We start from the raw sequence: 27,616 nt of genomic DNA, 5'->3' as shown, positions 1-27,616 counted from the left end.
CATTATACATTTCTTTTCATATTGATAAAATTTATTTAATTTATAATATAAAATTGTAAAAAATATAAAAATTTATATTCATTTATATAAATAGAATAAATGGGCCCTTTTCATATGGACGTACAAATATTGTTTTCATAGACTCTACGGCCCTTAATGTTTACATTTTCAAAAGGTCAAGGACACTCTCCAAGAGAGTCACATAAGACTCTGCGATGGACTCTCTTGGGAGTTCCAGTGTATTAGACATATAAAATGCTTCAATATTTCTTTTTCATTTGTGTATCAATCTTTTTAGTTACTATACATCTGTCTTGTATACTCATGGAGTAAAAATTTATTAGTATAACAAATTTTAGTATTTCTATAAAATAGTTGTCATTTCAAAAGTTTTATAATAATTGTTGTATATTTTACAAAAATATAATATTTGAATAAATTAAAAAACCGTTTTCGTTGATCAACGTTGTGAACTTGAACTTCCTGGTTGTCAGTCAGATTATTTGACATTATACTATTTACAAGATTGTTGTATAATTTACACTAAAGAAATATCTAACGAAGAGAATGTCACTTCGTTTTTGGTTTTATCTGTTTTAGAAAGTTTAGAATCGATCTTACCCAAGATCTTACCATAGAAAATGGACATTTTTGAAAATGGCGTATATCGCCGCCATTTTGAAGTAAAAATAAAAAAAAATTTCTTGCATATTCTTAAATAAATTGTCACACAGTGAGAGACCTTTGGGTAAGTAGCAGACTTTCGATAGGCTGCTACTGACCATTTTGGTGGTATGCTACAGGACTATACTTTTGGGTTGCTGCGGTACAATTTTGGGCGCGTAAACAGTCCAAAAGTTGTTGAGCTGCAAACCAAAGGCGGCATCCCTACTACTTCGGTGAGCTGCTCACCAACATTTTGGACAGTCACGCGCCCAAAATTGTACTGCAGCGCACCAAAAACCATAGTGGAAATGCTGTCGCATATGTTGTTCCGCTACAGTTCAAAAGGTCTCTCAGTGGATGTAAAAGAAATTTTAAAAATAAATGTCATAGTTATTTTAATAATATATACTAAACGCGACTGATATTGTTGTCAAATGATTAGTTATTACTTTTTATCATCTTTTGGAGCAAAAAGAAGAAATAAAATTGTTATTATTAAACAAATTCTGAAATTGACTTGTGGAAAAATTAAAAATGTTACTTTTTCATGTGTTTACAAATGAAATATTTTTATGGATAATTTAAGTTACAATTTTTTTTTGAGTTGCTTTTTTAATTACTTTTGATAATCAAAAAAAAATTTTCAAAATATCATGAATTAATATTTTTTTTATCGATTTAAAAATAGATTTCAAAATTGCAGGTTGACTCACCTAACGGTTTGCAGGTTCGAAATGCGAATCCGCAATGATAATTTGGAGTAAATTAAGGTATTAGTCGCGTAAAATGGTTTTTGTCAGATTTTTTTCAAATTTTGCATACTTATTCCTGAAGTATTTATCTACAGAATGAGACCAATTTCATTAATTTTGACCGTTTCAAAGCTTAAAAAAATGAATTCAAAGTTCATACATTTTGCATGGAGGGAGCACTCAATGCATGTATTAATTTTGTTTAATAATTATTTATATGATAACTAATCGTCAGATTTTGAAATAAAACTACCAAAGTATTCAATTAGATGAAACAAATGAATAGAAAAAACATGACATTTTTTGACCGCACCAAACTATAAATATATTGACAGAAAGTTAAAAAAATAACTAAATTATACGAATTTTCATACGAACGAATAGAGTAGGGAGTTAAACTGTCTCTCTCACTCTCACTGCCCCACTCTGGTAAGCGGCCCGGTAAACTTTTGGCCAGAGCCAGCAGCGCGAATACTACCTTTACACGATTTTCGAAATTTCATCTTTTTTCCCATATCTTGATTTTCGATTAATTTTCAATTGAAAAAAAATTGTTTATTGTTCAAAAATATTTTTTATTTAAAAAAAAATTTATTTATTAATAAATTGTTTAAAAAATTTGAATTCAAATTATTATGTTCAGAAACATTAAATATAAATGATATTTAATAAATTTATTAAAGTTGTTCCATATTATTACCAATTTTTCAAGGTGGCTCAACCTGCAAGCCTAAATTTCGAAACGTTGATTTTACATCATTTTTAAAAATTGATGTAAAAATTTTCTTTTTTGACAACTTAAGGAGGAACTGGACGGTGAATCGGGCAAAAAGTTTATGACATTTAGGGAAAATATATATTTCTAAAAGTATTCAATATAGGAATGTCTAAATGTTGCGAATAAATAAAATAGTAATTGAATATGTCTAAAAAATATCAATTATATAATAATTAAAATGTTTTTTTAAAGAAATTCATATTTCTTAACAATGCTGAATGAAATTTTTGGTCGAGAATGTACGAGTTTATAACCTAAGAAAATAAAAGTTACTAAAAAATAATTTCTAATCTATTAGGAAATAGGCTGTAAATATGTTTTTAAAATGTTTAATTAGTTAAAATATAGCATATTATGCTATATAATGATTTTTTTTATTGTAATTTTTTAATTAAGAAACTTTTTAATCAACTGAAAAACATGGCAACGTTGCAATCTGAAAACTTTTTTTTGCAAACGTTGGCAGCATTGTCGAATAGTCTAGTAACTGCATGAGCGAGTGAGTTAGCACTATTTTTACACAAGTGTGAGGCGATGCGACAGTTCAACTGAAAGCAACTTCAAGCGCAAGCGCAATATGAGAGATATGAAAATAATTGATATTTGTTTTCAATTTTCTAAGTTATAGTGTTTATATATATTTTGAAGAGGATTTTTCTCCCAATTTGGACAATTATTGCAAAATAGGGAAAAATACCAGTTATCCTGAAATTTTGTTCTTTCATTTGTGCACAAGAAATTGAAAATCCAATATAATACACGACTTCAGGAAGTAAAATGAGAAAATTAGATGTGCCCATTAGGTGCTGCCCTCTGGTGGTAATTTTATGTATCGCGCATTTGTTTAACTTTTTCCTATTTTACTTCCTGTCGTTGTAAATCTAAATAAATCTTCTACTTCTTGCGCGCAAATGAAAGATAAAATATTCAGGATATCTTGTATTTTCTCCGATTTTGCAATAACTGCCCGAATTGGAAGAAAAATCATTTTCAAATCAAGTATACATTTAAGCAGCCATTTTTAAAAGGCGATCACTGCGGAACACCATTAAGAAACGAAAATTAAAACAAAATGGCTAATAATTAGATTTTCGAATAATTTAAAATTAAAAAATATTTAAATTTGATTAATTAATTATTTAAATTCTTAATTAGTACAATAAATAATTTTAAATTTCAATTATTATTAATAAATTCATTAAACTCTCGTTTTCAATATTATTCATAAGAGATTTGTTTTAAAATTTGACGCGCATCATTATGATTGGTTCGATTTTCTTTATCGTCAACTATCTGTATTTTTTTGCGACGTTGCTATGTTTCTACCAAGAAGGCTAGAGACAGGAGGTGAAACTTCGGTAGTGGGGATGAGTCAAGAGCCTTTCTTTAACCAGGCATTTTTCGTTTCGAAAAGTCGCCGGCGCGGTGCTTCTGCACATCACTCACACATTCAAATTCTTGTATACCGTGTGTTTCACATGTGTATGATATGATTTTAATTTGAGGTTAACTTTAAAGTGCAATCGAGAAACAATGTGTGTCATAACGGATATATATATATATATATATATATATATATATATATATAGAAATAATGTGAGTGACTATTAAATAAAGTGTTATTCAAATAGTTAAAAATTCCGAAAACGTGCTGTGTGAAAAGTTGTAACAAGAAGAAAGATAAACACAACACTATGACTATTACTTTTTGTTAACTTTTAATACACTTCATGCTACAGTTTACACATTTTTTTAGTTTTAAAACTTTTTTTTAATAACTACAAGATGTTTACAAATATAAATTTTTATATTTCATATTGTATTTGTATAGGGTCAAACCATTTTATTTCAACTAAAGTGGTCGCGACCTATTTTTTAAAAAATTTGGTTTTGAAATATATTAAAAAGTAATGTTTTGAGATTATATTTCTGGTATTAATTTTTAAAAATATTTAATAGTTTATTCAAAAATTAATTTTTTATCTTTGGAGGTTTAGAAAAATGTCAAATTTAAGCACATTTTCACTAGATTAAAACTGTTTAGAATAAGATAAAATTAAATTAAATTTATACTATATCATTAAAAAATGATTAAATTTTTATTTTTGACTGATCAAAGTGATTCTAATAACAAAATAAATAAAGAAAACTTAAATTAAAGCAGAAGACAAAAGTGTCGATTAAGCCACATTTTGAGAGCTTAATTTAGAGCAATATTTATAATTTTTAGGGTTCCGTACACCTACGGTGTATCGGCGGAACCCTATTGGTGAGACTCTGTTGTCCGCAGCCAAATCGTGTCCCCCCCCCAACGGGTAAACTATTTGACCTAGAGAGCTCAAATTTGGTACAGATATGTATTTTCACACGTAGATTACTGGAAAAATATAGAGAATGTGTTTGGAGATGATGGTCATAGCGTTGTCAAGAAAATAACAAGATTTTTGGCCAAAAATGCATAAAAAGTGACCAATCCCCCCCCTTTAACTTCTAAACTATTCAACATGGAGGGCTAAAATTTGGCATAGTGGTGTATTTTATCGCGAATATTACAGGAAAAATATAGAGAACTTGCTATGTATTAATGTCCATAGCGTTGTCAAGGAAAAACTAAAAAAAATTTTGAAATTTTTTTTTCTAATTTCAACATTATTTGATCTAATTAACTAAAAATGGGTTTATTAGTCTATTTTTACAGTCTGATCACAAAAAATATATTTAAAAATCTAAAAAAAAATTTTTAAAAATGTTTTTTTAGATTTTTTAACAAAAAAATTTTTTTTTACATTTTTTTTAAATTTTTTAGAAAACTTTAAAAATAAAACAATAAAAACAGCAACAAATTTTTTTGTTCCTCTACTTATTATTGTTTACAATATTAGATATATACAATACTTTAATTTTTTAATTTATTTTTTTTATCAAATGATATTAATATATTTTTTTAATTGTTTATTTTAATTCTACCAATTACCGATAAATGTTGCAAGTATTGTTTTAATATTTGTGTACGGAACCCGCCATTGCAGTGCGAGTTCAACTCGCACTTGTCCAATTTTTTAAATTGAATTTTACCTTTTTGGATGTATTATTTATTGAAATTTTAAGATTTCTTAGTTTTATCTTTTAAATTGCAGCTGAAACGAGGAAAATTTCGATAAAAAAGTCACTCATTTGGAGGTTTTGTCAATTTTGAAATCCTTATATCTCTTTTGGAGAAAAATGAAAAATCCAAATTCTCTTGCCATAATTAAATCAATTCTTCCTTTATTCTCTTCTAAAGTTTGACGTTGGTCCCGAAATTAGTTTTTTAAATAAACGCATTTTAAAATTTGTGTTTTGATTCTGCTTTTAACAGGTTAAATTATCACTTGTTTTCAAACTGTAGTTAGCTTTTATATAGTCGTTTTATATTTTCAATAAAATTCAAAGTTTAATTTCAAATTGATATTTAAAAATTTTCTAGAAATAAGTTTCTTATTTAAATTCTTCCCCCTTTTTAGTTATAAATCACATATTATTGATTTTTAAATTAAAACCAAGTATTTATAATTCCATTCAAACTGTAATTTCAAATATATTTAAACAATTTTATGAATTAATTTTTTCTGTATTCAAATTATATTCTTTTTTTAATTAAAAGACAAATAATTATCGATTTTTAAACAAAGGAACAGTGTTTATTAATTAATTAACATTTAATTGTTCGAATTCAAAACGATCTGTCATTTCTCTTTCTCTCCAAATTTATTTTGAATAGGCACAGTTTTTTGCCCTTGGACAAAGTCTACTGTTTTCATCGCTTTGGTAAAATTCAATTGCTGTAGATTTTATTTCTTCCTCTATTCCACTACGTTGTTTATGTAAAAATTCTGGTAATACATTGGGATCTTGCGTCAACTTTCTGGCTTTCTTAGCTTCTTATTCACTAATATTAAATTCCTCTCACAAACGATTAATTGTCCAAAATTTAGGTGTTAAACTTAATATTTTTATTCTTTCTTCCTTTCTACAACACAATTTAAATTTCGTTTTTAAATTTTCTGTTACATTTCATCTTGGCCAATTTTCTCTGATAGTTCGTACTTCGTTACCTCTAATTAAGATTTTGTTATATGTCGAGTATGAGAATCAAAAGGATTACAATTTTTTGCAAAATACTGGTGATATTTTTGGAAATATTTGCATTTGTGTCTATCACAGATTGTACTAATATTTTCTTTAGTTCTCAATTTCAATAATGAATCGTCATTTTCAGTAAAATATCTTACTGATTTTGTTAATTGGTTTGATAAATTTATACAGGGTTCGTTAAAATAAATACTAATATAGCTCTGCATTTTTTTAAGTCGACAGTGAATTAATATATAGTCATGAATTCATATTTAAAATAAAGAACGATGCTGAAAAATGGACAAAATTTGCCCCCGAAGGGGATTGTAAAAGAAGTATATGTTTTTATAGATTTTGACCTGCTGAATCCGAAAATCACCCTTAAAAAGTTCTAAACCTTTGGGAAAGGGTTGAAAAACCACCCTTAACTCAGAGACACCGTTTTCAATAAACAACAGTAAAATATGATAAAATTATGTAAATAAGAAACGTTTACACTATAATTTAATAAATTAAGGTAACAGTAATAACAACCGCATAATTTAAATCACGATTACGACCCTTGCAGTTTAAAAAACTACCCCATCATACATCAACACTTATGCCAAAACCCCAAAAAGTTATAAAACGTCAATATATTGATACATAACAAAGCAATAATTAATCCTTTAAAAATAAACAACGTTTACCACTACTGTAGAAATATCGGCCACCCCTAAATATGTTAAAAAAAACCACCCCTAAACAACCAAAAACGAAAAAAAAACTTAAAATGTCATGGACTAAGATTCTAATGTTTTGTTGAAGAGTAATCCCTACCAATAACAAATAACCCTTAATCATGATCAAAAACTACCCCTATATCATTCCTAAAAAATTACCTCCGAAGTTACAAATTAAAAACCAAATTATTTTGCTATTTATGACACTTTAAATAATTATTTGATATGGTGATAATCAATTTATTGCAATCAATAAAGAAGACACATAAAATATTCAAACCTTGAAGGTACAGTCTTTGGTGGTCCAATTAATAAAGATCAGAGTTTATGAGATAAAACCACTGAAGGTAAGAAACATTGTAGTCCAATTAATAAAGATTAGAGTTATCAGGTCCAACCACTGAAGGTAAGAAACATTGTTGACCACTCAATGAAGATCAGTGTTATCAGGTCCAACCACTGAAGATAAGAAACATTGTTGTCCAATCAATGAAGATCAGGGTTATGGGATCCAACAACTGAAGGTAAGAAACATTGTTAACTAATTAATGAAGATCAGGGTTATCAGGTCCAACCACTGATTGATTGGACAACAATGTTTCTTACCTTCAGTGGTTGGACCTGATAACCCTGATCTTCATTGATTGGTCAACAATGTTTTTTACCTTCAGTGGTTGGATCCCATGACCCTGATCTTCATTGATTGGAAAACAATGTATCTTACCTTTAGTGGTTTGAATCTGTTAACCCTGATCTTCATTGATTGGACAATGTTTCTCACCTCCAGTGGTTGAACCTGATAACATTGATCTTCATTGAGTGGTCAACAATGTTTTTTACCTTCAGTGGTTGGGTCCCATGACCCTGATCTTCATTGATTGGACCACCAAAGACTGTACCTTCAAGGTTTGAATATTTTATGTGTTTTCTTTATTAATTGCAATAAATTGATTATCATCATATCAAATAAATATATTTTAAGTGTCATAAATAGCAAAATAATTTGGTTTGTAATTTGTAACTTCGGAGGTTATTTTTTGAAGATGATATAGGGGTAGTTTCTGATCATGATTAAGGGTTGTTGAGTTAATGGTAGATGTAACAATAGTGGCTTATTTGTCATTGGTAGGGATAACTCTTTAACAAAAACATTAGAAACTTAGTCCATAACATTTTAAGTTTTTCTTCGGTTTTGGTTGTTTAGGGGTGGTTTTTTAACATATTTAGGGTGGCCGATATTCCTGCAGTAGTGGTAAACGTTGTTTATTTTTAAAGGATTAATTATTGCTTTGTTATGTATCAATATATTGCCGTTTTATACCTTTTTGGGGGTTTGGCATAAGTGTTGATGTATGAGGGGGTAGTTTTTTAAACTGCAAGGGTCGTAATCGTGATTTAAATTATGCGGTTATTATTACTGTTACCTTAGTTTATTAAACTATAGTGTAAACATTTCTTATTTAATAATTTTATCATATTTTACTATTTTTTATTGAAAATTGTGTCTCTGAGTTAAGGGTGGTTTTTCAACCCTTTCCCCAAGGTTTAGAACTTTCTTAGGTTGATTTTCGGATTCAGCAGGTTAAAATCTATAAAAACATATACTTCTTTTACAATCCCCTTTGGGGGCAAATTTTGACCATTTTTCAGCATCGTTCAATACAACTATCACATAAAATAAAAGAAGTATTAATTTCAAAAATAATTTTTATGCTTTTCATTTATTTTATGTGACAGTTGTAAAATTTTAAATATAAATTTATGCCTGTAGATTAATTCATTGACGACTTAAAAAATGCAGTGCTCTATTGGTCTTTATTTTAACGAACCCTGTAAAAGTTCATTAAACCCATTAACTAAATCAATAAGAGATTTTACTGAAAATGATAAATTATTATTGAAATTAAGAACTAAAGAAATTATCAGTATAATCTGTGATGGACACGAATACAAATATCTCCAAAAATATCACCAGTATTTTGGAAAAAATTGTTGCAATCCTTTTGATTCTCATACTCAACCTATAACAAAATCTTTAAGAGAAGTAACATTATCATTTTCAAATAGTGTTGATTTTATTAAATTAATTCCCGGTAAAAGTTTATGTGCCAGATGTAGAAATAAAATTTATTCTCAAGTAAGTGAAAAAAATTTCGAATTACAAATTTCAAATGATCCTGCATACAAACTATCAGACAAAACTGGCCAAGATGAAATGTTAATATCGTTGGGAATAAGTTTACCTAAAATACGTAAAATGAATTTAGAAAAAAGAAATAGGGTTATTGAAAAAGCAATAAATGATGCATCATTATCAATGAGAGAAAAATTAAATGAATCTTTTGATTTAGAAACGTCGAACCTAGACTCGGAAGAAAGTTTACTGGCTAAAAGTTACAAAGATTTAATAGAAAATTTAAAAGCGAAATTTAAATTGTGTAGTAGAATGGAAGAAAGAATAAAGATATTGAGTTTAACACCTAAATTTTGGACAATTAATCGTTTGTGCGAGGAATTTAATATTAGTGAATACGAAGCTAAGAAAGCCAGAAAGTTGACGCAAGATCTCGGTGTGTTACCAGAAGTTTTACATAAACAACGTAGTGGAATAGAGGAAGAAATAAAATCTAAAGCAATTGAATCTTACCAAAGCGATGAAAATAGTAGACTTTGTCCGGGTGCAAAAGACTATGTGTCTATTCGAAATGAATTGGGAGAAAAAGAGAAGAAACAGAAGCGTTTAATTTGACTAAATTTAAAGGAGTTATATATTCGATTTAAAGAAATAGAGCCAAATGGAAAAATAGGGGTTTCGAAATTTGCAGAATTGAGACCAAGTAATACACATTCTGTTTGCGTCTGCGTGCAGCATGAAAACGTTAAATTAATGTTAATCGCGATGAAAGAAAAAACTACGATTCATGATTTATTAAAATTGGGCGTATGTGATGTCGGAAATAAAAAATGTATGATTAATAATTGTGAAACTTGTCCTGGGTTTGAAGATGTTTATAGTGTAATAGAATCGTCAATGAGTAACGAAGAGGTATTTAAATATAAACAATGGATTACCGTATATAGGGCTGATTTGGTAACTGTTTCTCAATCTCGCCTAGAGTTCATCGAGTCCTTAAGACAACAGCTTCTCTCATTAAAGCAACACGAGTATGTATAAAAATCTCAAACATCCTATCTTAAATGGCTGAAAGAAAATCTTCAGGAAAATCATATCATTGTTCTTTTAGACTTTGCACAAAATTATTCTTTTCTTATTCAAGACTAAATTCAATCACGACACTGGGTTAACGATCAAGCGACTTTACATCCTTTTGTTATATATTATAAGGAAGAAAATATAACCAAAACAGACAGTTTCTGCATTCTTTCAGATTGCAATGACCACTCAACCAGCGCCGTTTATACGTTCCAGACAAAAATTTTAAATATTTTAAAAACAACATTTCCAAATTTACAGTTCATTCACTATTTCTCTGACGGAGCCGCTAGTCAATATAAAAACAGGAAAAATTTTATTAATCTGGCATTTCATAAAGAAGATTTTAATATTGGAGCTTCATGGAACTTTTTTGGAACATCCCACGGTAAAAGTCCATGCGATGGGGTAGGTGGGACTGTTAAACGTCTCGTGAGAAAAGCAAGCTTGCAAATGACTAATGGGAAATGCATTTTAAATGTCGAAGAAATGTTCGAGTTTTGCAACACTAACATTCGTGGAATATATTTTATTAAAACCGATGAAAAGGAAGTAAAAAGGAACGAAAGACACCTAAATCGAAGATTTAATTCAGCTCGTACAATTCCAGGAACGAGAAACAATCACAGTTTGACACCTATATCAGATTCCATTCTTCGAATGAAAAGAGTTTCCACTTCAATTTTATATGAAGATGTTTCAATTAAAAATTAATTTTTGCGTTTTGAATTCGAACAATTAAATGTTAATTAATTAATAAACACTATATCAAGTGAAATTAAATATTTATATAAAAATTTACATTTTTTCAACATTAAAATTTTACGATTAACTAATAATGACATTTTTACAGAACTAAAAAAACAAGTTTATTTGAATCTCAATAAATATCAATTAAAACTAAAAAATTTTTCAAAACTTAAAATCGAAAAAATTAAAAATTCAGCAAATTATTAAAATAAAAACAAACGCAAATTAGATTGAAAATTTAACTTCATTAAATATACCTAAAAATGTCTCTAATATTTTGGCTCTGGGAGGTAGCTTTGGATTTCCATACTCTTCGAAGCAAATACCAGTTCCCAATATAATTTCAAATATAGAATACGGCATGAGAAATATTCCCTCTGATACTAAAAATACCATTAGAGGAAATGTTTCTTATTGGTTACAAAACTTAATTTTTAATAAATCTAATCTTAATTGCACACAAAAAAATTTAATTAATAATATTAATGAAACAAAAAAATTTTTGAACTCAAATACAAATATTATTGTAACCACGGCCGATAAATGTAACAAAACTGTCATTATAACAAAAAATGATTATATTTTGAAAACACTTAATCTTTTAACTGATACGAATACTTACAAAAAATTGAATTCTGATCCTACAATCTCCATTCAAAATTGTTTACGAAATCTTTTAAAATCCTTTTTAAATAAAGAATACTTTAAAAAAAGTACTTATAATTTTCTTAATTGCACAAACGGTGTCGCTCCAAAGTTTTATGGACTACCAAAGTTACATAAAAATAACATTCCTATGAGACCAATTACATCTTTTTTAGGCAATCCAATATATAATTTATCAAAACTTTTATCAAATATTTTTAAAAAATCCCTAAATACTGATAATAATCACTATATTAAAGACAGCTGGGATTTTAAAAATAAAATTAACAATATTTTTATTCCACCAAATTTTACTATCTTTTCACTCGATGTTGTTTCCATGTATACAAACATATCTTGGACACTTATCAATGACACTATTAAAAACAAATGGTCAGAAGTTGAAAAACATACAAACCTCTCGCAGGGTGATTTTCTTGAAGCTTTAAATCTATGTTTAAACTCTGCATACTGTCAATTTCAAGGAGAATTTTATAAACAAATATTTGGCTTACCAATGGGTTCCCCAATATCCTCAAGTGCAGCTAATATTGTCAAGGAGGGTATTGAGGATAAAATTTTAAGCAAAATTAAATATAAAATTATTTTTTACTTTCGATATATTGATGATATATTAATTTGTGCACCTTCAAATAAGGTGGATGATATATTATGTAGATTTAACTCCATCGATAAACACCTAAAATTTACTTTAGAATTATATAATAATAATAAAATTAATTTTCTAGATCTTTCCCTCTCAATTGACAGTAATAACTTTGTTATAACAAATTAATTTCGTAAATCTATCTGGACTGGCAGATATATGAATTTCTATTCACATCATCCTCTAAGTTATAAAATTGGCATTATATATACTCTAGTTGATAGGGCTATAAAATTGTCAGATCAACAATTCCATCTCGAAAATCTTGATATTGTTAAAAGAACTTTACTACTTAACGGATACCCAATTGATTTGTTAAATAGAAAGATTCACAGAGGTATAGTGCTCTTACTAATTACTCACATAGGAGAAAAATAAACAACAACAATCTTCCAATTGAAAAAATTATAAGCATTTCATATATTCAAAATTTTGATGAAATTCTCTTTAATATTTTCAAAAAACATAATTTCAATTTAGTTTTCACTAACTCTAATAATTTAAAAAATGGTATCTTTCCAAATTTTAAAGATCCAACAGAGAAATTTCAGAAGGTTGGATGTGTGTATAAAATTCAATGCAAAAATTGTAATAGTTGTTATATCGGAGAAACTCTAAGACATCTTAAAACTAGAATAAAAGAGCATAAACGTTACGTTACTCACAACCAAAATATTAATGCTTTAACTAATTATACCTTTGATAATAAACATTCTTTTGATTTTGACAATATAAATATTTTACATATTGAAACAAATAATTGGAAAAGAAAAAATTTAGAAATGTTCTATATAAAAAATAATACTAATAGTATTAATTATAGAACAGATATTGATAATTTAGATAAAGTATATTATAATTTAATTACTTCTTATAAAACATAATTTAAAAAGTCCAATAACATAGATTTCTTCTTTACCAACAATACCTGGACCCTACTACATAACCCAACCTCTCTGTCAAAACTCTTTAATCATAGAAACACATTTCTAAAAAAATGTGCTTCTACAAAATTTTTAAAATTTATTAATTATATATTAAAAAAAATCAATATGGATTATAAAAAATTTTTTGAAAAATTTTTTATTATATGCTTATTTTTTTTCTAAAGGGTAAGAAACTTTTTTACTTTCTCTTTTTCATAAATTAAAATATAACCTTAAAATACATTACAATTAGATTTGAAACAATTTTTTAATTTTTCTTTTTCAGATCATTTTATAATTTAATCCTTTTTGAAATCTTTTGTGCTTTGTCTTAATTTTGGATAATGTATTTGTGAAAATTATTCATCCCCTGATGAGGAACCATGTATGGTTCGAAACTAGTTGGGATTTCAAAATAAATGTTATCTAAACAAACCGTAAAATAGGCCTTTTCATTATCTTACAAATTTGAATTTTATTGAAAATATAAAACGACAATATAAAAGCAAACTTCAGTTTGAAAACAAGTGATAATTTAACCTGTTAAAAGCAGAATCAAAACACAAATTTTAAAATGCGTTTATTTAAAAAACTATTTTTGGGACCAACGTCAAACTTTAGAAGAGAATAAGCGAAGAATTGATTTAATTATGGCAAGAGAATTTGGATTTTTCATTTTTCTCCAAAAGAGATATAAGGATTTCAAAATTGACAAAACCTCCAAATGAGTGACTTTTTTATCGAAAATTTCTTCGTTTCAGCTGCAATTTAAAAGATAAAACCAAGAAATCTTAAAATTTCAATAAATAATACATCCAAAAAGGTAAAATTCAATTTAAAAAATTATAAATATTGCTCTAAATTAAGCTCTCAAAATGTGGCTAAATCGACACTTTTGTCTTCTGCTTTAATTTAAGTTTTCTTTATTTATTTCGTTATTAGAATCACTTTGATTAGTCAAAAATAAAAATTTAATCATTTTTTAATGATACAGTATAAATTTAATTTAATTTTATCTTATTCTAAACAGTTTTAATCTAGTGAAAATGTGCTTAAATTTGACATTTTTCTAAACCTCCAAAGATAAAAAATTAATTTTTGAATAAACTATTAAATATTTTTAAAAATTAATACCAGAAATATAATCTCAAAACATTACTTTTTAATATATTTCAAAACCAAATTTTTTAAAAAATAGGTCGCGACCACTTTAGTTGAAATAAAATGGTTTGACCCTATAGAATATATTTTCCCGTGTTTACGTGTTTAGATGCGCAGAAGTCCATGTGGTCTATTGCGGCGAAAACTTTTTTGAAAGTAAACGCCTGACCATACATCAGCTGAGTGACTCAGCATTGCCATACCCCTACTACCGAAGTTTTACCTCCTGTTTCTAGTCTTCTTGGTTTCTACTAAAACTTTTGAGAAACTTGTGTTTCTTTTCGTATTTTTATTATTTTCTGTTAAACTAGCTTGTGAAGACACACAAAATTAATTATTTATTAAAACTGGCATCTTTAGCTTTCATATATATTTACTAGCTGTCGTACCCGTCTTCGACGGGTTTTAGTTTCTACTAATATAATTGAACAGGTGTCTACCAATTGGGAATTTAATTTGACTGGGAAAAACTAATAATTAGTTACCATTAACTATTTCATTATCAAAATATTACCATTTAAATCAGTAAATGACTTTTTCTATCAAATACTATTTTCAACTAATTCAGATTTACAGAACAGTATTTGTCAATTTGTAGTACTTTATGCGTTCGTAGTATTTTAATTAATGCATTAATAATTAATAGTAATTTTCCACCAGCTTTTGGAGTTATATAAGAGTCTAATTCGAACTAATTGTATCGCAAGTAGTCCCCACGTTACGACTGCTAAAATCAAAAATAAGACCTATATTGTAATCTGAAAGTAGGTCTTAAATTTTGACAAATAAAAATATTACATCAATAGAAATTAAAGCAAAAACAATTTTTTAAAAATGAATTAATATAATAAAACTTTTTTTAATTAGATAAGAAAATTCCCGATTTTTCTAGTCGAATTAAATTCCCGGCTATTTCTCGGGATACCTTTCCGATTAATAGACACTCTGTTAAATGTATTAGTAGAAATTATAACACGTTTTTGATTCCCACATGGGAAATCTACATGGGATCTACTTTTATAAAGGAAACCATATTGATTCCTATGTAAAACTGTATGGTATAATTTTTCCATATCCCTATTAAAAATTTCCACATGGGATTTTACATTTTACCCGTTTTTGTGTAATGCCCGGATAGAATTTTGGAAAGCAACACCATACCCCAAACATTTCTAAAATTCAAGAAGAACAATTTTAATTCATAAATAGGAATTTGTTATTTATTTTCAAAGTCATTTCTAAAACATTTCTTGAATTCAAAAAAAGAAAATTTTGATTCATAAATCCCAATTCATAAATCTTAAGGACTTTCTGTGTCCTAGTGCCCGCTGAAGTCAAATTTCAGTATTATTGATACTTTTACTGTATACCCTTTATATTGAACATAAATATTTTATTTTCTACGTTAAATATGATAATACATACTATGAAATTTTCAAACTTAAAACCTGAAAATATGAATATAGAAATTGATTGCAAACTCTCACGTTAATTGATTTTAGAAAATTTGTAATCGGCATCAAATTCATGACTCTAAACTTTTTAATAAAATAAATGTAATGAATGTAATTAAAAATTTAAAAACATCAATCGATATCACTACCAACTTAATAAAAAATTAAACAATATTCAACAAAAAAAATTAATTAAAAATTTTGTCGAAAATCAAAAATATGATTTTGGCTTAAAAATTCGGATTAATTATTTATATTTCATTTTTATAGTAAAAATTAGTTGTGTTTACATTAAAAAGTAGCTACAAAAAGTGTCACATCAATTTGACAAAAATTTAAAAAATTTGCATTTTTTTGATTTTTTGAATTTTGTGAAAAAAGCTATAACTTTCGTTCAGCTTAATATTTTTCAATCGGATATGGCTATAAATTTAAGTTAGACTCAGACCAAAGAGACTGTAAAGTTTCGTTTTAATCGGTCAAGTAGTCTTTGTGTTTATCCCGGACAAAATATTGCGTACAGACATACATACATACATACATAATTTTTTTTATTGTCATTTTTGGAATTCTTACTACTCGAATAGAAAAACTAAACATGAAATTTCAAATTCTATGCAATGTACAGACAAAAGTCTTATCTTATTTATAAAGATATTTAAAAAAGTTGAGATTTTTAAACAGTATTTTTTCGTTTGTTAAGATTCAATTTGTTGGTTCCTCCATAAGAGACCGTGTTAAATTTATAATTTTATAACTTTTAAACTATGCAGTGAAAAATTCTGAAATTTTTGGTACTTATTTATTATATCAAAAGAAAAAAAACCTCAAAATTTCAAGAATTTCTGAGAATTTCTAATATTTATCCAGTTCCTCCTTAAATTATCTATTGGCCAAATTTGTAGCTATTTAGGTCCTCTTTCTGATGGTATGTTAATATAAATAATTTTTCTTTTTTTTAATGCAATTCTTAGATATGGCAACCTGCAAGCCTTTCCCCCACTTAATCTGTTATGGTTAATATTTTAAGACAGACTAATACCTAACAAACAGCTAAATTTTTTCACACGGCTCAGCTAATATCTTTGTCAACGTTTCAGGACATTGAATACCAACAGAAAAGCGTTACAACTTATCATTTATCAATCATGATCAGAATAGCAATAATCCGCTTATTAATTTCAATGACCAGAAGCCGAAAATGCGAGTTCAGTATTGATGAGGTGAATGAATTAAAACAAGCTTTTGTTGATGCGGATAAGCAAATGGAAATAGAATCTCGAGGTGGAAGGAAAAATGCGGCAATTGTCATTGGAACCGCAATGAGTGGAAAAAGTAGAGGAGAACGGGGCGAGGCAGCCAATTGCTTCTTATTTCTGCATAATTTTTTCAAATCGTGCGCTATTGATAATTTACACTGCTTATGGTAGTTTACTTTAGTTGCTAACAGATGGGCATTATTGCTGCAGCAGTTTAGCAATGACAGTATCATTTATGAAAACAGACTTTTTGGATGTAACTTTTCTAAGAGTTATTTTGGTGATTTTAGTTAATAGAGTTACACGAATAAAATTCTTGTAAAGTGATTTTTAATGCAGAATTTAGTGCTGAAGACGATGGTGTTAATGAAATTGCGATATTTTTAATATTACGGGTTTTGTGGATGTTTTCTTAAAAAAGTACTCTTAGGGTTAGGCAGCCAACACTAAATTTTTCGCCTTTTTGTGTTGACTTTATTGGTTCTTCTAAATGTTTTCTCTTTTTTTCCTACTCCAATACATTTTAAACTTAACATTGAATTTTAGGAACCATTTTTTAAGAATAACAAATTTATATTTCCTTAAAATGTTAAATTGAATTTAATTAATGTTATTATTATAATATAATTCAAATGTAAATTTTTGAAGTTTACCAACAAAATAAAAGTAAGTCTTGGCTGCCTCGCCCCGTTCTCCTCTACACTAATTAATTACTTAATGGGCAATCAACTGGCAGGTTACAGAGGGTCTAGTCGATATGATTGAATAATAATAAGAAAATTTGACGTAAATTCTACAGGACCAGAAATTAGTAGTGGATTATTGCCAGTGACTAATATTCCCTCAAAATGGAACTCAAAAAGGACAGAATTACAGAATTTGACAATCTGGAATACTTCTGGATTTCAGGACATTAGAGGCCCACTTCAAGATTTAAAAAATTCTTTTTATCTGTACCGTTTGACAAGAAGAATGAAATCTGTAAAATTCATTTTAGTTGTTAACTTCTATGACATTGAAAGTGATATCATAGAAAATTTTCTAAGTCTTTTGAAGAATCTGGAAAAGTTTTTCAATGGCAAGTTTAACAAAATTTTTCCAAGTATATCAGTAATTTTCTCAAGAGCACCTTACAATCTCCGTGGATTTCCAATCCGTTATGAATACATAAACAACCAATTAAACAATTTATTATCACAATCAAGAACTGAATTTAATCTATCTAAAGATTCAAAAGACTTTATACAACATGTAGTAAATCATAACAATCGAGTTGCCTTCTTTAGGAACGCAGAAGTCATAGGTAAAGTGAATTCTTCTATCGATGAAAATATTATTCAAGCTATTAGAAACACCAGAAACATAAACAATACATCTCTCTAGGATGTAGGTTTCTCCTTGTCAGCAAAAACAGAAGTGTGCTTGTATAGTACCATGGACGTATTGTTTTCAAATACAGAAATAAATATATTAAATGATAGAGTACAGAAATTCTTCAATGAAAAGTCAAATGATTTGTTGAATATCGGAGGCCGTAACATAGAAAAATTAAAGGAAACTAAACTCTATTTTAGAAACATGCACAGAAACATTCGTACTAGTGTTAATAATAATGATTCTGATATACAGGTTAAAATTAAAATTTTGGAAGGAATTGATTTTAGTTTGAAAAAGTTAATTGTGAAGAAAAATTATGCGAATAAAATAAAACTAATTAAATTTAGTGCTTTTATATTAAAGTCAAATAAAATATTAATATTAAATTACGGATTTGAAGCTCTTGTCAATGTTGCATATACAAAGATCAAGACATTAATTTTATTATGTTTGCTGCTGATGAAAAACATTACGAAGAATACTTATGATAAAATAATTACAGTTGTCAACATCTCGTCTCGAAAGAAAATTAGAGATTTGTCAGAAAAAATACAAAACCTTAAAAAATCTGAAACGAAGAGAGGCTTTGGGGAAATTATCTATTAATACTATGCAGACGTTATTAAAGCATCTCCTGCGTTTTAAAAGCCGTGAATCGACTGTCTAAAAACGAATGACATTCATTTCTAAAAACATAATAATTATTTAACTGTTTTCATGTCAAAAATTAACAAAATTCAATAATAAATACATTACAGCATTTTTCAGAAATCTTCGGTTTTTCACTTGGTTTTTTATAAATTCTTGCCCATAATAACATTAGCAGCATAAACAAGAAATCTCTCCAGGTTGTAGGTTTCTCATTTGCAGCAAAAACAAAAGTTTGCTTGCATGATACCGAAGACGTATTGTTTCCAGATACAGAAATAAAAATATTAAATGACAGAGTAGAGAAATTCTCTAATGAAAAGTCAAATGATTTGTTGAATGACGAAGACCGTAACATAAATAAATTAAATAAAACTGAAATCTATGTCAGTAAAATGTACGAAAATATTCGTTATATTTGAGGTAATAGGAATAATATGTGGACGTCCGCATGAAAAGGAACCACTTTGTCGGTTCTAGCCCGATTCGAACTTTTAGACCTGCTTACCTCCTTAAAACTGAGGGTTTGTAAGGATGTAATAGGATGAAAGCAGAGTTTATTTGCATTGCAAGTTAACTCTGATTACCTCCTGCAAACCCCTGGTTAGCGACAAATTTAGATGGTAAAAGGGGGAAAGCAGGTGTTCCTAGAACCTTATTAAATACTGCTTGACCCTTACTTACAGAATTCTTTCCTCTCCAAAAACCCTGGAAAAACTGCTCATAGCATATTTGAGATCATTTTTAACTAATTTTTATAATAACTTTAATTATTAATAAATGGCATTATTATTTAATGATTTTTACTTTTTTTTTAATTTAATCGTGACCAATAGCGAATTCATAAATAATGTTAGTATATATGTGGGGATTAATACATATCCATTTATATATATAAAAAAAATTTTAATTTAATATTTGTTAATTAAATTATTTAACGGTGCATATAATCATTAAATTGCATACTTATACCTATACAATACAGAAAAATCGGAATAAATGCAAACCTACGAAATAAATAAAATCTAACGCACGCGAGACTTGAACCAACGACCTACGAACTACGGACTACGAAACTAACGCCCTAACCACTATGCTACGGAACCTAACTGAACACAGGCGCTCTATTTTCAGTGACTTGTTGAGTGATTTAATTAAGCATTAATTGACACTAATACACTACAGCAAATAAATAAATTGTTTAATAATAATAACCATTAAACATTCATAAATTAATATTTTTATTATTTAAAAAAAATGTCAAAACATTTCAGTTAAAAATAATATTTATAAATTAATAATAAAAAAGTACATGTTTCGGTAACCTATTCGCAGTTTGAAGTTAATTGTTGTTTACATTTTAGTTTCTTAATCTTTTTTTAATTTTTCTTTTCAAATATTTTTAATTTTAAAATTAATGTATTGAAAATCTTCGAATTGTTGCAAAGAATTTTATCAAAAAATTTGATAATAATAGAATATTCCTTCAAAGAATTTCTTTATTTAGAAAAATAACTAAATTCTCGCAAAGAATTTTATTAATATTTTTAAAAATCCTAATTAAATTTTTTTGAAAAATTTCTTTGAATTTTTTTTTAAACTAATGGAGTTTCTTTAATAATTTTAATTGGAAATTTCGAAAGCAATTGAATTTTATGAAGAAGAATTTTATTAACATTGTATTCAAAATAAGTGATTTCTTGCGAAGAATTTATTAAAATTTTAAGAAATAATTAAATTGTTTATGAAGAATTTTATAGAAATATTTAAAAATCATGAAATTTTTTCGAAAAATTCAATTAAAGTTGTTTCGAAAATAATTGAATTTCTTTAAAGAATTTTATTATAAAATTAAGTATATTCAATATAATTGAATTCATCATAAGAATTTTAATTACTTTTCGAAAATAATAAAATTATTTCAATTCTTTTGACGAATATATTCAAAAATTGTATTGAGCTAGTAATTTAATTCTTATATAGAATTTTTTTAAAATATTTTGAGAATAATTAAATTGTTTTTCAAAAATTTTAAATTCTTGTTGAAACTAAATTTTATGGGAATTTTTGAAAATAATTAAATTCTTTCGTTTAATTTTATTTTAATTGGGTTCATAATTATTTAATTCTTGCAAAGAGTTTTAGTATTTATAAAAATAGTTGAATTATTTCGAAGAATTTATTAAAGTTTAAGAAAATAATTGCAATTTATGAAAATATTTTTAAAATATTTGAATTCATCTAAGGAATTGAATTAAAATTGTTTTGAAAATAATTGAATTCCTGCAAAGAATTTTACTATTTATAAAATTAATTAAATTCTTCGGAAGAATTTTACTATTTATAAAAATAATTGAATTTTTTCGAAGGATTTATTAAAATTTTAGAAAATAATTGAATTCTTTCGTGAAATTTTCAAAATAAAAAATTTTGTAATTTGCAAAACAATAATAAGTTGAATATCTTGTACCGCGCGTAACATTTCCTATTGCGTAAGAATGTGGTAGAAGCAATACAGGGTTTAAGGTTCAATTAGGACTTAAAAAGGAGTTGTCAGAGTTAAATAGAACTTACGCAGGAGGAAAAAAACACCAAGGGTTTGTTAGGTGCAGGTTAGGGTTAAATTATACTTACCAGGAGGTAAGCAGGTCTAAAAGTTCGACTCGGGAGATTCGGAGATAATCGCAATTTACTAATTTTGAAAAAAATATCGAAACTTTTTTTATTCTTTTTTCTTAATCTACAGGGTCTCACACGTCGAATCATGCATTTTTAATTAATTTATTGATACTTTAAGTATTTTACTTCGTTATTAGATAAAAAAATAAAAAGGGACCACTTTGTTGATGTGTTGCAAAATGGAGGGACGGAAAAATTCAAAACCTTTTCATCGAATTTTTTACCAAAAAGGTTCTAAGACCACTCAAAATTTTTCAAATTTTGCAAGGAATTCGCCCATATAGATAAGTCCAATAGTGCCAAAGTCTTCTTCTTTCATGTGGACGTCCACATATAAAAACTAAAATTAATTCACTATCTTTGCTGCTGATGAAAAGAATAACTAAGAATGAATATGAAAGAAGAATTAAAAAAGAGAAAGTCTCGTCTCAAAGGAAAGTTAAATTTTTGTCAAGAATAGTACAAAACATTGTAAAATCTCAAACGAAAAGAGACTTTTTGAAAATTACTTTTAAATGCTCTGCAGTTTTTTCCCACATAGCACCGAAAATTTCCTGAAAGTTTAAATTAACTTGACTGCAACCTTTGGAATCTTTAGTTGGAAAACTTATGAAACTTGAAGTTGTTCTTTAAATGTCCGCTGTTATTCAATGTTCAGTCAATTTTCGCGTCAAACATTGAAAAACAGTCGAAATTTAAAGAATTACTTCAACTTTAAAGAGCCTCGTAATTAAAGATTTTGAACATTGCAGTCAAGGTATTTTCAATTTTTTGAAAAGTTTCGATGCTATGTGGGTTGTAACTTTTTGACCACATGTAACAAAAATGAAAGATAATAAATGATATGTTAAAGCTAAAAATGTTTATAGATTACCTGTTGTTTTTTATGTAACAAGTAACAAATAAGGATTAGGAGTTATTCAATGTCAGCTCTTTGTTAGATTGATAATCAGCGACCTCAAACCCCTCGAATAACGAGTATCGAATAGGGAGTCTAATATGGAGCCACATTGCAGATGTCATTTTTAAATACCGTCAACTGGGGCTATTTTGTGCATCCGGGGGCTATTTTGTGCACGCGAGTTTTTTAATGAATAAAATTATTAAAATGAATTATTTTAATCTGGTATTTTGTACAATTAAAGTTTGATTACATGACAATCACTGCAAAAAGAGGTGTCTTGATTAGAGACATTTTTGGTGTCTTAGACACTAAAAGCGTCTTGGTAATAGAGAGCACTAAATGTTATTATTTAATTCTTTGTCAATTAAGAGAAAAAAATTCCTAAAAACGGAAAATTTGTGTCAAAAATTTTGAAAGTTCGGAAAAATTATACCAGATCTTCTAGAGTTTTAATGTATCTCATAAACTGAGTTAGATATTTGTTGTCAATTGTGTTGTGATGATACATACGTAATGCGCTAACTTTTTATTCATTATTTTAAGAGAAAAGTGGAAAAAACTGAAAAACCAGGATTCCATGGGGCTATTTTGTGCACTTAAAAAAATCAAATATTTTTCATAAATGTTTTATTTAGTAAGTAAAGAAGATTCTGTGTATCATTTTTATATATTTTTGTCTTGCTTTTCTGTCAAAAGACTGTAAATATGTTAATTAAAATCATTAAAACGATTAAAACCTCAACCGGTGCGCAACGTAACCTCAAAAAATGAACTTTAATTAATATTTATAAGTTTTTCAAATTAGTTTTAAAACTATTTTCTCGTTTCTCTTAAAATAACTTGAAAAGTATATTAGATATTAAATTGTTATCTATTTAACTTTAATAATATTTATTTCAAGTTTTTTAAAAATATCATTCAAAACCATTAAAAAAGCTCCTATTGAAATGATGTTTTAAAGTTATTTATAAGTGTTTAAACGATCAATTTATAATTATATTAATATATTATTATAAAATATATATTAAAAAAGAAAAAAATGTTATTTAATATCTGCGTAATATACAATTTAAAGAAAGATTGTTAATTTTTAGTAAATCCAGGTTTTAGCAAAATCTTAGTGTTTTATTTTACATTTTTTTGTATAATATCTACAAAAAAAAATTTTACTAGGTCATTCTTTTTTTAATTTACTCTCAAATATATATACACAAAAGATTTAATGAAGCAGAAACGATTAAAAAAAATTTTTACGCAACATTATAGAAAGACAAAGTTTGATGCACAAAATAGCCCCATCCCGGGAACTATTGTGTGCACAAGTTTCAATGACTACAACTAAGACAAAAAAATTTTTTTCTTTGTCAAATTTATAGGAAACCTTCAGAAGGATGTCCACAACATATAAAAGTTGATTTTCTTTACTCATTTAATTATGAATTTTAATAAATCTTTGAGTAAAAAAAAGCTATTTGGTGCACAAAATAGCCCCGGTTGACGGTAGTTTAACATTTATTCTTTTTTTTACTAACTTCATTTAATTATTCTTAAAAATAACTATTAGTTCGTTGTCACTTTTTTTAGAACATTTTAGAAAATCGCTCCATAAGAGAGATCAGGTTTGTCTTAGAAAAACTTTTTATATATAAATTTTCGATTAAAGTTTATCTTGTTAAAATTTATATACTGTGATTTCTTTTTATATTTATAAATTTTCCATTTATATGTGTAGTAATTTTACATGAATGATTATTAATTTTATTCATAATGAAAAGCCGATAGTAAAGACTAAAAAAAATTGAATTTTATTGAAGATAAATATTTTGGATAAAATTATTTACTTACAGTTTATATAACAGATTCGCGGGGCGTAACTATTCTTTAGTCCTGGAGAGAAAACTATTCATCCCATTAAAGTTTTTTTTACACTGTATACGAGGCATTATTCCTGAACTGCCCCAAAAATAAAAAAAAGTTTTTGGATTTCCTTTATACTTTGGAAATATGTTACCCTAGTAGGTACAAGTTACTACACCAATTTACAGGTCCAACCCCCCACCCCAATCAAAAGGGTGGGGGGTTGAAATTTCAGCTTCAACTCGAACATGCATTCTTTAAACATTTGTAGTTTCTACTTAAATTATTCAATTAAAAAAAGTAAGTAGTGTTTTAGAAAGGTTTTTTTGTGTACTTTTAAAATATTTTATTTATATAATAAAAAAAAAATTTTTTTTGCAAAAATTTTTTAAAATAAATAGTTTTTTGCAATTTTGTGCAAGTTCGGTAGTTTTTATTTTCTTTTTAATAATCTCAAATGAAAGCTTGGGAATTCCCCTAAAAGAAGATATAAGTCTGAAAATGGGCCGAAACAATTTGCCAAAGATATAGTGTAATAAGTAAAATTTGTCCGTCCGCTCGCGCACTCCAGCGCGATGAACAGTGGGATTTTTTTTCAACTTACTATTGAAAATTGTCTAGAAACTACAAATTTTATCGGATGTTGATGTTCTTGATTTAAAATTACTAAGAGATCCATCAAAGTCGATTTTTGAATTTTTAATTGTTTATTTTTTTCTTGTTACTCAAAAATTTGACAAATTACAATATTTTTAGAAAAAATCATGTTAGTTTTTTTATTTTTCCATTACACATGATCGAAATCAATTTAAATTAGTCTAGTATGACTACCGGACAATTAATAAAGCATAATACAATTTATTTAAATTGTTGCAAACAATATTAATTAACAAATAGATTACTTCGCACCTTCTTCATAAAAAAAATTGGTTTTTTTGCAGACAAGTTAAAATTTATGTCTAATTTAGTAAAAAACTATTTTACAGTTAAAAATTATCATTAATATTAACAATTATATAAACAATAATCAACTTCCTTTTGTATTTGTAAACATTTTCGTCATTTTTCAAACTTTAAATATTTATATCATATGTACATTCTTTCAAAAACTTAAAAAATTTATTTGCTTAAACAATTACATTTGTTATAAACAAATTTTTCATTTTTTAACAAATAATTTTGTTTTAAAAAAAATTTTTAAATAATTTTGTTTGATGAAAAAAGCTAATTAGCTTTTTTCATCAAACAAAATTTTTTCCTTTTTTTTATATTTACTATCATAAAAAAGAACTCCTTAATGAAATGGGAATACTATAAATTATTCATTTAATTCTAACGAACATTATAAGTTAAGAAATATTTATATTTTTAATGAAGTAAACCATTATTCTTTTAAGAATTCTGTCAAATGATAATTCATGAAAATAAACATTTGGACAAATAAAGATTAGATTTTCAAAATTAGACTAAGTAGAAATAATGTAAAATAAGAGTTCTTGTAAATAAAAATTCGTATAAATAAGAATTCATTTTAATGGAAAGTACCATTAATGGAAATTGTGTTAAATGATAATTCTCATAAATAAAAATTCCAGTATTTATAAATCTGTTAATGTAAATATTCGGGTCAATTTAAAATCGATTAAACAAAAATTCGAAAAAAATGAAATTCTGCTAAAAGAAAATTCTAATAAATGAAATTCAATCATTTAAAACTTCTAACTAATAATTTTTAGAGATTATTCATGCGTCCCATTATTTCAATATTTCCAAAATCATGTGCATCATAGGTATGTTCGGTAGACCTTGTATAAGTGGCGAGGCTTTCTACTAATGACAACCAAACAGCAAGAATAAATGAATTCTACTTATATACTAATCAGCGCTTTACATTTTTCCTATACATTCATTAAATGATTCTTCTGGAAGAGAATAAAGAAATTCTAATTTTTTGCGATGTAAATTTAATACTTTCTAAACACCCTTAATCGTCGAACTATTCCGATACTTTATTTTCATTAAATTCGCTATAAACCTATTATGTGAGAAGAGAATTTTTGTCGAAATCTTTAAGATTTTCTTCAATCTGTACATGAATTACGACTTTTTAGATTGTAATCAATACATTCCTTGTTCCACAGCTTACGGACTCGTCTTCCAATGCACCTTTCGTGGTCTCTGATAAACGTGAAGAAGTTCACCAATAAATTCGACTCCCACGTGAACGCTCTCTAACGACCCGAGTGTTAAGCCAGAGAACTAGAATAAATTCGTTGGAGCGAATTTTGTGCCAAGCTTCTTCGAGATCGATAAGACGATACTGGCATGGTGATTGTAACGATACCGTTCTCGCACTAAACCTTCTTTTTAATATATATATGTATATATATACATATATATACGAAAACCAACTGCAGTTAGCCAAAGGGAATAGAACCAGTTATCCCAAAAGCTCGATAAGTCTTCCAGGACATTTCTACTCCAGAAAGGAAGTTCATGACGTGCCGAGAACCATTCTCCAAATTTCGTTATGGTCTACTACTGAATTTAAAATCTTGTTAGTGACATTGATAACATCTTTATAAAGGAGTTATATACCTAAATCTAAATTTTCCCAACTATTGCATTTTGACAAAAAAAATTCTACCGTTTCACACAAATTTTTCTCCACTTCTCCGCAGCTATTTATAGACTTCCTTTTATAAACATATAGATAATAAAATAAAATTTTCGGAAAATTTCCTCTAGAAAAAAATAAAAGAAATAACGATGGTAGCGAAACAAAATTTTTGTCTTGTGAATATTTTCATCGGTAATTAGAGACTTGAAATTAAAATGAAGAGGTATCGTGTGCTTTCATAAATCCTGTACTTTTGTAATCCAACTGATTGAGAGTGATGCATCTACATGGTTTTGACTTTCTGTCTGATCAATATCGTCCAAATCTGCTATTTGCTTGATTTGTGGAATTTTTAACAACACAAAATTATTAATAATTTACCAAACATGTTTTAATTAATTTATTTTCTAATTTAGAGAAAAAA

At 27.0% G+C, this 27,616-nt stretch overlaps 1 protein-coding gene across 4 annotated transcripts in view; it reads left to right on the top strand.

Annotated features, from left to right (window-relative positions):
• LOC122510021 overlaps positions 1 to 19,255 on the top strand; it is a 49,825-nt gene extending 30,570 nt beyond the window's left edge. Inside the window, exons 3-4 of one of the 4 annotated variants that reach the window (XR_006302405.1) lie at positions 16,949 to 17,071; positions 17,907 to 19,255. The gene's annotated coding sequence lies outside the window, so the exon portion shown is untranslated. The other 3 variants (XR_006302403.1, XR_006302402.1, XM_043624408.1) reach the window with 3 other exon arrangements.
• The last annotated feature ends 8,361 nt before the right edge of the window (positions 19,256 to 27,616 follow it).

The sequence above is a fragment of the Leptopilina heterotoma genome, unplaced genomic scaffold (assembly GCF_015476425.1).
Source record: "Leptopilina heterotoma isolate Lh14 unplaced genomic scaffold, ASM1547642v1 Lhet_65, whole genome shotgun sequence".
NCBI classification, from domain to species: Eukaryota; Metazoa; Arthropoda; class Insecta; order Hymenoptera; family Figitidae; genus Leptopilina; species Leptopilina heterotoma.
The sequence above is the reverse complement of the archived record's forward strand: the minus strand, read 5'-3'. Positions and strand labels throughout refer to the sequence as shown.